Source organism: Ailuropoda melanoleuca, chromosome 2, assembly GCF_002007445.2.
Source record: "Ailuropoda melanoleuca isolate Jingjing chromosome 2, ASM200744v2, whole genome shotgun sequence".
In the NCBI taxonomy this organism is placed as follows: domain Eukaryota; kingdom Metazoa; phylum Chordata; class Mammalia; order Carnivora; family Ursidae; genus Ailuropoda; species Ailuropoda melanoleuca.
Window position 1 is genome coordinate 143,148,994 of NC_048219.1, and position 10,495 is coordinate 143,159,488.

The 10,495-nt window shown below is 46.8% G+C and overlaps 1 long non-coding RNA gene across 1 annotated transcript in view; it reads right to left on the bottom strand.

The window, feature by feature from the left end:
* LOC105238069 overlaps positions 1-9,538 on the bottom strand; it is a 15,106-nt gene extending 5,568 nt beyond the window's left edge. The window contains exons 1-3 of the long non-coding RNA XR_004623499.1: positions 9,281-9,538; positions 6,056-6,236; positions 2,715-2,787 (exon numbers count right to left, since the gene is read on the bottom strand). This is a non-coding gene — a long non-coding RNA (uncharacterized LOC105238069). The remainder of the gene's footprint in view (positions 1-2,714; positions 2,788-6,055; positions 6,237-9,280) is intronic.
* Between the last annotated feature and the right edge of the window lie 957 nt (positions 9,539-10,495).

Here is a 10,495-nt window from a genome sequence, read left to right on the forward strand (position 1 = left end):
GAGCCTCTAGTTTTGCCTGCATTTGGCTCATAGAATTTTTAATTTCTGTCAGATTCACTCTCATTTCCGTCTTTAGGGTTTCTATATTCTCAGTAACATTTTCGTTAATACTTTTTTCAAGTCAACTCATCATTTTGACCATTGTTACTCTGAATTCCATTTCTGATAATTTGGTTACATCCATATCCATTATTTCTGTGGCAGAGGCCACAGACTCACTGTCTTTTCTTTGCTGGCGGCGGGGAGGCTTCTCCTTCTTGTCATTCTGATGAGGAGAGGTTGCGGGGTTGTCCAGAGCCCAAATTATTGACTGGGACCCAGGCCGTGCGCCCTTGTTTTATAGGGATCTTAGGGATGTGGGCTTCTTCTTTAAAGATTTTATTTATTTATGTGGCAGAGAGCCAACCAGCGAGAGAGGGAACACAAGCAGGGGAGTGCGAGAGGAAGAAGCAGGCTCCCAGCTGAGGAGCCTGATGAGGGACTCCTTTCCAGAACGCTGGGATCACGCCTTGAGCCAAAGACAGGCGCTCAATGACTGCACCACCCGGGCGCCCCGGCACGTGGGCTTCTTGATTTTTCAGCCTGCCTTCTGGGGGAGGGGCCTGCCGCGCCGATACTCAGGAAACCCTGTTTGGGTTGACTGCACCACCCGGGCGCCCCGGCACGTGGGCTTCTTGATTTTTCAGCCTGCCTTCTGGGGGAGGGGCCTGCCGCGCCGATACTCAGGAAACCCTGTTTGGGTAGAGTCTCCGTGTCCCCTGCGAGGGGTGTGGGGATGGGCACCCTGTGAGCCGGTATTTCCGGGCTTTTGTTCTCTGGCGGCTTTCCCTGGCGGTCTGCTGTGCCTCTTCTGAGAGTCAGAGCAGCAGCGGCCGCCAGGATGTGCGCCCCACACCCGGCGTCCCAGCCCTCACTTCCAGGGCCGGCGCGTCTCTGTCCTTTGTGTTTCTAACGCTGCCAGCTGCCCCGCGCTCTCCCGGAGCTCCCGGTCTCAGTCTGGATCCAGTGAGCACACCGGAGTTCTGGAGTTCCGTGAGATGCCTGGTGGTGCGCGCTCCCGGCTCACGGTCTCAGTCTGCTATCTCGCGGGTGCTGTCCGGGAGTCCGCCCGCTCCCCGTGCAGGTGGCTACTGCTTCCCGGCGCCCGAACACAGCGGCTCCCTCCCCCTTCCGTTTATCTTCCGATATCTGTGCACGGTTTCACAGCTCCCCGCTTCGTACCTCAATACTCAGCGCTGGAGATGTTCATTTGTAAAGATCCAGATGTATCTTCCTGCGTCTCAGGCTGATTCCGTGGATGTTCCTGCTGGTCTGGTACCTATCCAGCTCGACTCAGGGGACCAGCTGAAAAAGGGGTCCCCCACTCCTCCGCCATCTTAACTCCCCCCCCTATATTTTCCATACTTCTGAAATCAATTTTTGTGTAAGGCATGCTTTAGAAGTATTTTATTTTATATTGCAAAAGGTTAGCCACTTATCCCCAAAATGTGATAGAAAAAAAGTTGATCTTGTGCCAAAATTGCTATTGAAGTGAACCAGGTGTTTAAAGTATTTGAGGAGTACCACTATTTAAATAACGCTGATCTAATTGTTGGAAACTCCTCTTGGTTATATGTTTTGTCATTATTGTTGTTCTCTACCAATTAAAACCCACTCCAAAAGAACACACACACACAAAACAATCTGATTTAAAAATGAGCAGAGGGCCTGAATAGACATTTTTCTAAAGAAGACATGCATATGGCAAACAGGCACCAGAAAAGATGTTCAATATCACTGATGTCAGGGAAATACAAATCAAAATAACAATGAGATACCACCTTACATCCGTCAGAATGGCTAAAATAAAAAAGACAAGAAATAAGTGTTGGCAAGGATGTGGAGAAAAAGCATCCCTAGTGCACCGTTGGTAGGAATGCGAAGTGGTGCAGCTACTGTGGAAAACAGTGTGGAGGTTCCTCAAAAAATTAAAAATAGAATTATCCTATTATCCAGTAATTCTGCTAGTAGGTATTTACCCAAAGAAAATGAAAACACTATTTTGAAAAGATATATGCATCCCTGTGTTTATTGCAGCATTATTTACAAAGACCAAGATATGGAAGCAAACTAGTGTCGATCAATAGATGAATGGATAAAGAAGATGTGAGATATATATGTTATACACACACACACATGCACGCACACACGCACTCACACTCACACACTGGAATATTAGTCATAAGAAAGCATGGGATCTTACCATTTGTGACAACACCGATGGACCTAAAGGGTATTATGCTAAGCGAAATAGGTGAGACTGAGAAAGACAAATACCATATGATTCCACTTAAATGTGGAATCTAAAAAAACAAACAAATAAATAAAAAGCAGAATCAGGCCTATAAATGCAGAGGACAAATTCATGGTTGCCAGAGGGGAGGCAGTGGGGGGTGGGCATAATGAGTGAAGGCCAGTGGGAGATACAGGTTTCCAGTCATGGAATAAATAAGTCAGAGGAATAAAAGGTACAGCATTGGGAGTATAGTCGATGGTATTGTAACAGTGTCGTACAGTGACAGATGGTGGCTACACTCGGGGTGAGCATAGCGTAAGGAATAGAGAAGTTGAATCACTATGTTGTACACCTGAAACTAACGTAACAATGTGTGTCCACTGTACTCAGATAAAGAACATTTATAAAACAATAGAATCAGCAAACATGATTACTCCACCTTATGATTCACCGATACAAGGAAGATGGGAGCCACCACCAGGCCACCGTGTTTGAGGAATCTTTGTCCAGACCTTGGTGGAGAAACAGCTGAATTCAGAAAGGCATTATCAGTCAAGTGACTCCCACATCTTTCCCAGCCCTTTTTCCTATGGGGAAGGGGTGTCTCTAGACTGGATAAATCATAGAGATTCCTGAAGAGGCAGAAACCAACCAACCAAACAAAAAATCTGTCAAGATTGTTGTTAGTAATTATTTTGTCATTTGCCCAGTAAATGACCAGTAAGGTAATTTTTTAATTAAGTAATTATACTATGATTTTTTTTTTAACTAGCCAAATAAGTGCCGGCAAATTACTTCTTTGAGTCCCAGTTTTTTCACTCATTAAATGTCACAGTTGAACCAGATGATTTCTAATGTTTCTATAAACATAAACATTCTGATTTACTAATTTACTAGTTTTCTATGTAGAAGCATATGGGGCTACATGAAACCATGAACTAAATGCTGTCTTCCCCCAAGGCATCCCACACTCACGAGAGCCAACACTCCAAAGACTAACCTACCAATGACACATTAAGAAATTAGCATACATTTAATAATTTCTCCAATAGTGGTGATGGGAGAGGAAAATTATCATCTCTTTCTCTAAATCTTTAGTGTAGACTTTGTAGAGAACATTTTTAATAGCTTTCTTGAGGTATAACTGACATATGACGAACTGTAAATATTTATAGGCTCAGATACAATGAAACATACGTATATACCCATGAAACCATCATCACAGTCAAGATAATAAACATATCCATCACCTCAAAAAGTTTTCTTGTTCTCCTTTCTAATTTCTTCTAGCTGCTCTCCCCAGAAAACCACAGACCTCCTTTCTGTCACTATAGATGAGTTTGCATTTTTTATAATTTCATATAAATTGAATCAGATACCATGTAACCTCTTTTGACTGGCTTCTTTCCTTCGGCATAATTATTTCAGACTCATCTATGTCACTGTGTGCATCGATAGTTCATTTCTTTGTGTTGCTGAGTAGTACTCCAACGTATGGACATAGCAGCTTGCTTATCCGTTCCCCTGTTGATGGGCTTTTGGGTTGTTTCCCCTTGGGGGGCTATAATGAACAAAGTGCCATGGGCATTCGTGTACAAGTCTTAGTATACACACATGCTTCCATTTCTCTTAGGTAAATACCTAGAAGGAGAACGGATGGGTTGGATGATAAACGCATGTTTAGCTTTTTGAGAAATAACTAGGCTGTTCTGGAAAGAGTTTGTGCAATTCTACATTCCCACAAACAACGTAGGAGAGCGCCTATTTCTCCACATGCACGTCAACACTTGGTATGATCAGTCTTTTTAATTTTAGCCATTCTAATAGGTGTGTGGAGGTAGCTTGCTAATTTTGACTGAAGAGACACGAAGGGGGGAAAGAAAGACTGGTACGGATTCATTTCAGAAAAGATGCCTGTCAGTTCATCTCATGCTACTTGGGTTCCCTCAAGCTGCCTTAGTTATTAATCCTGGTGAGTCCAGTTCTTCAGCTGATTTTGATTCTAAAAGCCACCCTATGCCTTCTAATACATTTCTTTTATCTTCAAGTTACCAGAATAGTCCTCTGTTGCTTGTAGCCAAAGACCTCCCTTTCTACAGGTGGCTCTGTTTACCGCTGGCCTGGCAGGCCTGCCCTCACCATCTTCTGGCAACAAAGCCCACCCATGCCCTAACTATGGCATCTTTGTCTCTAGATCCTATTGCCTCTAAACGAAGATCTATTCCTCTTAGACTCTGGATACATGAGCCAATAAAGTCTCTTGTTTAGTTTAATTTAGTTTGGAGTCAGTTTCCTGTCACTTAAAACTGAAAATGAGAAATCAGAAATCACCCTGTGCCCCAACGTCCCTGGTCTGTCTTGTGCATGTGTACCCAGAGCCAAGCATGAGGCCTGGAAATCAGCAAGTGCTGATTAAATAAACGACCACAGTCTTAAAATCAGAGACATTTTTTATAAAGCTTTAAATAACAGGAAACCGGAAAGGTTGCTTTGAGAGGCATCATGGGTAAGCACCCGCAGCCAGACTGCCAAGGTGTGAATCCCAGCTCTGCCATTTATCAACTCTGTGACCTTGGGCAATTTATTAATTTCTCTGCCTCTCAGCTTCTGAAACCCTAAAATGTGGATGATAATAGGACCTACCTCATAAACTGATGAGGATTAAATTAATTTGCAAAAAAAGCATTTAAATCATGCCTGATACATGCAAGATATTGTTGTTGTTTTTTTTAAATCTTTGTTTTGTTTTGTGATACAGATACTTTTTTGGATGAAAGAGCCAAGACTGAAAAAGACTTTGATGTGTGCTCTTAAGGAATGATATGCTAAAACCTTAGTTACTAGTCATGGGATCTTAGACAAAATGCTGACTTTCCCTGAGATCGCTTTTTTTGCTCTTTAGCCAGGCACATACAAAGGCCTGCACTCTGGCTCAAATAATTGAACATAATGTGGTTTAGTGAAGTTCATGTAATAAGGATCCTGGGTTTGGGGAGTGGCACGTTAGCTGACTGCAGGTTCATCAGGAGCGAGTAGAAAGGCAAGGCTATCATAAAACTTGCAAAGATTAGACTGAGCTGCTAGCAATAGTGTCAATTAAAGAAGATTAGAACCCTTGGGTCCTCTGCTCAGTGCTCATCCTACAGAGAATACAAACTTAACGCTTAGACAGGCTGGAGAGCCTCGTGGAGAGGGAGAGGAAGGGAGGGAGGTAGCAAACATGCAATTTGAACAGATAAGAGCCTTCAAAATGCTCGCTCTGAATGACAGGAGACTCAGAGAAGATGACATTACCGTCTTCAAACACTTCAGAAACCGTCCTGTAGAGACCTTCGTCCGACCTTCCAGAAGCCCAGGGTGGAAGGCCGCAGAGCGGTCTGGTGATGGTGAGGGCTGCCCTGCAAAGCTGCAAGCCCCTGACCCCAGAGGAGCGGGGTGAACGTGAGTTCAGGGACACATTAGCAAAGAACTGTGGGAGGGAGGGATCATCCAGGACTGCTCGGTTTCATTTCACATTCTAAAACTACCTGACTCTATGTTTTGACTTTTCGGTTTGTTTGTTTTTTAGATTCAAAGGGGGTTAATCAAATACTCCATCCATGAGCTGCAACTTTTCAAAAGCAGCAGCAGCTGCACGTGTTGGTTGCCCTTTGCCCGAAAGGCCCCATGGGAGTGGAAGAGCCTCGGCTGCCCCCCAGCGCAGATCGTCCCTGGCCGGTCCCGTCTCCGGGACTGTGCCCAAGCGGTTAGAGTTGCGTCTACGTTTGCTCTTGCTTTTACCTGTGGCCACAGCATCGGAAGAACGCAGAGTCAAGCCCTGCTTCTGTCCTGGTGTGATGTGAAGACGAAGCCTTGTGAATCCATCTGACCGCAGTTTTCCATTTTGGTCACTTCCCTCTCAGCCCTGGAGGCACAGAAGACAGGGCCGATGTTCAAATCTTGTCTGCAAGGACATTTCTTTCTGAAGAAAGAGAGTTCAGAATGTTTGTTCACAGAAACACCACTGCCTAGTGGAGCCCACACTAAGTAAACACAAAGGAATTAAAATGAATCAGGGGGACCAGAATTAATCTGTTTACTCCACAGTGAAAGTGGTTTACTTTTTCTTAAAAAAAAACAAAACTTCTTTCCCATCTTTCCTTTCCAAACACTGCTCCAACCTCTCCTTTATAAAAAAAAGAAAAAAAAATAGGAAGGTAGTATATTAAGACTTTTGTTTAAAAGTCTATTTTTTTAGGGGCACCTGGGTGGCTCAATTGTTAAGCGTCTGCCTTCGGCTCAGGGCGTGATCCCGGAGTTCTGGGATCGAGCCCCGCATCAGGCTCCTCTGCTGGGAGCCTGCTTCTTCCTCTCCCACTCCCCCTGCTTGTGTTCCCTCTCTCGCTGGCTGTCTCACTCTCTGTCAAATAAATAAATAAAATCTTAAAAAAAAAATAAACAAAAGTCTATTTTTTTAAAGAATCTATTTCTTGGACATTGTAGACCAAATAGCAGTGAGAAACAGCCCATGGACACCCTGAGATAGATAGATGAAGAAAAGTAAATATCTTACAATACAAAAATTCTTAATTAAATACAGCTGTTTATCCAAATATAAACAATTTAAACTTCTCAGACCTCTATTGTTGCTTTTCCTAGACATTTGTTTTGGTTTTGGTTCTTGATTTTTTTCTGATTTTTCTGATTAAAGTAATATATAATCCTTGTTAAAAAAAATCTGGAATACTAGGAAAGAAAGTTATGAAAAACTTTCTGGATTCAGAAATTGAATATAAAAATAAACAACGCACGTTTTAGGTGGTTAGTTTTACACTTCTCGATTGTGCCTGAGCTGTTTTTATTCATAGCGCTTCTGACACCGGGTGTGTTAGGTTTTCCCACCTCAGCCGCTCGTCCAGCTCCCTAGACAGCGTCTAGATGTCCTACAGCTCAGCTCGGACCTAACTCCCAGAGAGCACAGACCTCAGAGGACTGCCCAGCCAAAAGTCTGAGATGGTCACCTGTGCTTCTGGCCAACCAACCAGCTATAAATTGGGGGTTCCCATGAGCCCCTCCTCAGGTTTGATAATTTGGTAGAGTGGCTCACAGATCTCAGAAAAGCACTTCCCTTACTATTACCGGTTTATCATAAAGGACACAACTCAAGACTAGCTAGAAAAGATGCATAAGGACAGATACGTGGGAAGGGACTTCCATGCCCTCTCTGGAGGGGCACACTCCCAGCACCTTGATGTGTTCACCAGCCTGGAAGCTCTCTGAACCCCATGGTTTAGGGGGTTTTATGGAGGTTTAATTATGTAGGCATGATGGATGAAATCATTGGCCATTAGTGACTGAACTCAATCTCCAGCCCTGCTCCCCCTCTTGGAGGTCAGGGATGGGGGTGGGACTATTGCAGCTACAAGTTCCAATCCCCTAATTCTGTCTTGGCCAACCAGCACCCATCCTGAAGCTGTCTGGCTCCCCCACTCCATACCAGGCATCTCATGAGCATACCCAAGACACTTATCGCTCTCTAGAGAGTCCAAGGGTTTTAGGAGCTGTGTATCAGACACTGGGAACAAAACCCAAATATATATATTATGCCACAGTGCTCCTTTTAAAACTGTTTAAAATGCCCTAACAGTAGGTGCTGCCTGGTTAATCTTCTTCTGAGGATATAAAACAATTTATAAACACCACTCCTCTGACTCTAAAAGGGTAAAATGGGTCTTCTAGTTTTTAAAAGCTTACTGATCTTTTGAGCTCTTTGAGTTTGTACTGATACAATCTATGCCTAAAACTTCGTTGACCCCTTTGCTAGAAACAGACCAGGGGCGCCTGGGTGGCACAGCGGTTAGGCGTCTGCCTTTGGCTCAGGGCGTGATCCCGGCGTTATGGGATCGAGCCCCACGTCAGGCTCCTCTGCTGTGAGCCTGCTTCTTCCTCTCCCACTCCCCCTGCTTGTGTTCCCTCTCTCACTGGCTGTCTCTATCTCTGTCAAATAAATAAATAAAATCTTTAAAAAAAAAAAAAAAAGAAACAGAGCAGATCATCAAAGAGTTCTGGGTCAGACAAGAGAAGGCCAGCATCTAAAGACCATCAGCCAAATACCTGGCTGACACATTTGAATTAAAATTGTTCGGCTAGTGGGTTTTCCTTCTTTGTATGGTTATAAATACCAAGCAGCTTAACGAACTTCTCCTGGCAATTCCTGGGCCCAGGAGTTCTCTCCCTGCGGCCCTGAAGGGAAGAATCAGCATCACCTGGGAACTTGTTAGAACTGCAAAGTCTCAGCCCACCCCACACCTACTGAATAAGAAACTGGGGTGAAGCCCAGCAATCTGTGTTTTTACAAGCCCTCCAGGTGATTCTGATGCCCGGTAACATTTGAGAACCACGGCCTTATGTATCCTCCCCCCACCCCCCACATTGTGAGGAATTTGCTGGAATTGATTCACACAGTCAACTCCAATCACATGTGTGTCTGGACCTGGTTGGTGGTGACTCAGGTTCATAAATCCACAAAAACTCTCCAAGCTCTACACTTAAGGTCGATCCATTTTACTTGACTAAATCAAACCTCAATTAAAAAAAAAATCAGGGTCAAACTGTATTTCTAAGAAAGCGGGCTGGGGCTGGGCTTGTCCCTGTGAATGAGGGTCGTCAGACCCAGGGACCTTGGCTACAGCAGCACAGTTGTCTAACTTGGCCACGGTGGGCCATTCCACGGCACGGCCCGCCAAGGAGGTCTGTGTGCAGCAAACTCGAAGGTATTTAGTGACGTCATTTAGCGATGAGTTAGTCCCCCCGCAGGGGCCTCAACTTGCTCAGTGTCATCACCGGTATGCCTCCCGGACCACAGACACAGGAAGCCCTCCTGTGATACCTGGAGGCAGGCAGAAGACAGTCAAAGAAGAGAAACCCAGGAGGCAGCGATGAGCCCCAGCTGACCTGGGCTGCACATACAGCTCTCGGGCAAGAGAGAAGCCCTGGCCGCGAGTCACGCACGCAAGGAGTACAGACCTGCCGAGGCAACCTTTCCTGCTGGCGCCGTCCTCGAGGAGCTGAGAATGGAGGGGGCGTGAGGCACACGAAGTGTCCCGCAGGGTCACGGCCCCCAGCAGGCATCCGTCCCCTGGCCCGGCTGTGAGCGCGTGAGGCGCAGAGCCCCGGGAGCCCCGGCGCCAATTCTGCAGAAATCCTCCGCCTCAGCCCTGGGTTCCTTGTGTGTCCTGAAACGAAAGCAAACAAACCCTCCCCCCACCCCGCTTCCAGCCTCCCATCCCGACCCACCAAGAACCGTTGTGTTGATTAACCACCCCTCGTCCGTTCTTCGGGGAAAGCTTGCGGCCGGTTGCAGCTGGGCCCCCTTGGGCTGATCGCCGCGCCGCTGGGAGTCGCGAGCCTTGAGCGGTGAACGCTGGGTGGAAAGAACGGGTGAGGAAAAACGGCACCAGCAGGTGGACCCAGAGTCCAAACTATGCGGTGCTCATGCGCGGCCCCGCCACCTCTCCCAGCCGGAGCCCCCGCGTTCCCTCTGCGTCCCCGATGTGTCTCCGAGCCGCTCGAGTGGCGTCAGAAGTAACTTTTTTCATTCGAGTGCTCCCCTGCGAGGCATTGTCTCGTCCAGCCTCGCCCGGCTGAACTAGAAACAATTGTCAAATCACGCCCGGGGAAATGCCCTCTTTCCCAGACCGCTTCAGCCTGGGAAGCAGGTCGCCGAGGCAGCTCGGGCTCCCGCCCCACTCAGTTTTGTTTCTGATGCTTCGCTCGCACCACTTTCCCTGTGGTGGATGCTGTGGGTTCCGTGGGCTACCCAGCGTCCACGCTTTCTTTCTATGGTGGGTGAGTCTTCCACTGTCTCAAGCGTTGGTGGGGAAAGGCCCCCTCCCACTACAGAACGTGAAGTGGACCGGGGGGCCCTCCCTCCACGCCCTGGGAGTCAGCGTGGGCAGCTGGGGGCCTCCGCCGATCAGACGCTGGCACCCGCGACTTGAACCCTTGAGCAATCACGCCGAGATGAAGGGACCACTGAGAAATTGCTCACTGGGACAACTGGAGGGGCCAGAGTTCCGTGCAGCACACAGAGGCTTTATTCCCGAGTAAAGACAGGACTGCATGGACAGAGAAGAGGGGTGGGGAGGCTGGTGGGCCGACGACCTTGTGTCTGCGGCACTACCGAGGTTTTAGTTCTTCGGGCGTGCTCGGCACGCTGGGCTTGGTATCGTTCTACTCACT